This window comes from Nerophis ophidion, linkage group LG25, assembly GCF_033978795.1.
Source record: "Nerophis ophidion isolate RoL-2023_Sa linkage group LG25, RoL_Noph_v1.0, whole genome shotgun sequence".
NCBI lineage: Eukaryota > Metazoa > Chordata > Actinopteri > Syngnathiformes > Syngnathidae > Nerophis > Nerophis ophidion.
The window spans coordinates 20,277,579-20,280,698 of NC_084635.1; positions in this window are offsets into that span (position 1 = coordinate 20,277,579).

The following is a 3,120-nucleotide window of genomic DNA, read 5'->3' on the forward strand; positions in this document are numbered from 1 at the left end:
CATCATGGTCACTTCTACAGGATTATTGTCCACTTTATGGATAGAATTTACTCTATTTTATTTTCTTTATTTCTATATTTTATACTGGCCTTTTTTTTCCTTTTTTTTCTTTTCTTTTTTTTTGCTGCAGCTTTTACATATACTGTAATATTGTACATGGTAATTGGGATTTGTTAGATATAGTATATCTATCCCTCCATCCATTTTTCTACCACTTGTCCCTTTTGGGGTCGCGGGGGGGTCGCTGGTGCCTATCTCAGCTGCATTCGGGCGGTAGGCGGGGTACACCCTGGACAAGTCCCCACCTCATCGCAGGGTGTGAAATATTCCATGTTTGTTAATTTTGTGTGAAATATGACATTATTTAGTTCATATTGTGTGAAATAATACATTGTTTACTTCATATTGTGTGAAATATTACATTCTTTAGTCAATATTGTGTGAAATATTACATTTTTTAGTCAATATTATGTGAAATATTACAAACCCTGTTTCCATATGAGTTGGGAAATTGTGTTACATGTAAATATAAACGGAATACAATGATTTGCAAATCCTTTTCAACCCATATTCAGTTGAATATGCTACAAAGACAACATATTTGATGTTCAAACTGATAAGCATTTGATAAGGATGGGGCGAGGGTCACCACTTTGTAAGCAAATTGTCGAACAGTTTTAGAACAACATTTCTCAACGAGCTATTGCAAGGAATTTAGAAATTTTAACATCTACGGTCCGTAAAATCATTAAAAGTTGAGAGAATCGGGAGAAATCACTGCACGTAAGCGATGATATTACAGACCTTTGACCCCTCAGGCGGTACTGCATCAAAGTCCGACATCATTGTGTAAAAGATATCACCACCTGGGCTCAGGAACACTTCATAAAACCACTGTCAGTAACTACAGTTCATTGCTACATCTGTAAGTGCAAGGTAATACTCTACTATGCAAAGCGAAACCCATTTATCAACAACACCAAGGAACGCTGCCGGCTTGGCTAGGCCCGAGCTCACCTAAGATGGACTGATGCAAAGTGGAGAAGTGTTCTGTGGTCTGATGAGTCCACATTTCAAATTATATTTGGAAACTGTGGATGTGGTGTCCTCCGGAACAAAGAGGAAAATAACCAAAGTTTGCAAAGGCGCAAAGTTCAAAAGCCAGCATCTGTGATGGTATGGGGTGTATTAGTGCCCAAGGAATGGGTAACTTACACATCTGTGAAGGCACCATTAATGCTGAAAAGTACATAAAGGTTTTGGAGCAACATATGTTGTCATCCAAGCAACCTTATCATGGACGCCCCTGCTTATTTCAGCAAAACAATGCCAAGCCACGTGTTACAACAGTGTGGCTTCGTAGTAAAAGAGTGCGGGTACTTTCCTGGCCCGCCTGCAGTCCAGACCTGTCACCCATCAAAAATGTGGGGCGCATTATGAAGCGTAAAATACAACAACAAGACCCTGGACTGTTGAACAATTTAAGCTGTACATCAAGCAAGAATGGTAAAGAATTCCACTTTCAAAGCTTCAACAATTAGTTTCCTCAGTTCCCAAACATTTATTGAGTGTTAAAAGAAAAGGTGATGTAACACAGTGGTGAACATGCCCTTTCCAGGACTACTTTGTCACGTGTTGCAGCCATGAAATTCTAAGTTAATTATTATATGCAAAAAAAAAAAGAGTTTGAATATCGAATATGTTGTCTTTGTAGTGCATTCAATTGAATATGGGTTGAAAAGGATTTGCAAATCATTGTATTCCGTTTATATTTACATCTAACACAATTTCCCAACTCTTAAGGAAACGGGGTTTGTACATTCTTTAGTCAATATTGTGTGAAGTATTACATTTTTAGTTCATATTGTGCAAAATTTGACATTTTAAGTTAATATTATAATTATTCACACAAAGTCTCCAAGACAGACACGTATTAGAAAGTATCCAGTAACAAATGTGTCTGCATGATTGAATTTATTGTGATGTGACCTTAAAGGCCTACTGAAACCCACTACTACCGACCACACAGTCTGATAGTTTATATATCAATGATGAAATATTAACATCGCAACACATGCCAATGCGGACGGTTTAGTTTACTAAATTGCAATTTTAAATTTCCCGCGGAGTTTCCTGTTGAAAACGTCGCGGAATGATGGCCCGTGCGTGTGACGTCATGGACTGTCAGGAAATATTAGCGCAGCACCACTAGCGGCTAAAAGTCATCTGCTTTAACGGCATAATTACACAGTAATTTGGACATCTGTGTTGCTGAATCTTTTGCAATTTGTTCAACTAATAATGGAGGCTATAAAGAACAATGCTGTTGGTGGAAAGCAGTGGATTGCAGCTGCCTTTAGCACCGAAACACAGGCTGTGTTTTTTTTTTTTTAACACAGAGCGGTCAAGCGGACATGTTTCTCTACGTCAACCAGCATGTTTTTGGATGGTAAAATTGTTATATATATCTTACCGGAGACATCATTGGATTATTCGTCCTACAGCAGTAGCTGTTTAAAAGGCAGCTGTGAGCTTGGCTCCTCGGCTTCTCTCTGAGACACTGCGTGTTCACCACAGCCATCCGACTTTGAGGTATGTCTTTACAATCTCAATAAAACACCATTAAAACAATAAGCAGATAAGGGATCTTCCAGAATTATCCTAGTAAATGTGTTTAATTACATCTGAAACTCTCACACTGCCTCCGCCCGGAACCGTCGCTTTTTATTTTATTTTATTTTATTATTATATTTCTAGTCCTTCACTATCAATATCCTCATCCACAAATCTTTCATCCTCGCTCAAATTAATGGGGAAATTGTCGTTTTCTCGGTCCGAATAGCTCTTGCTGCTGGAGGCTGCCATTAAAAACAATATGAGGACGAGAGGAGCCCTCACCCTCGTGACGTCATCGTCTGCGACTTCCGATACAGGCAAGGCTTTTTTATTAGTGACCAAAAGTTGCGAAGTTTATTGTCGATGTTCTTTACTAAGTCCTTTCAGCAAAAATATTGCAATATCGCAAAATGATCAAGTATGACACATAGAATGGACCTGCTATCCCCGTTTGAATAAGAAAATCTCATTTCAGTAGGCTTTTAACTTAATTAGTTATTATGA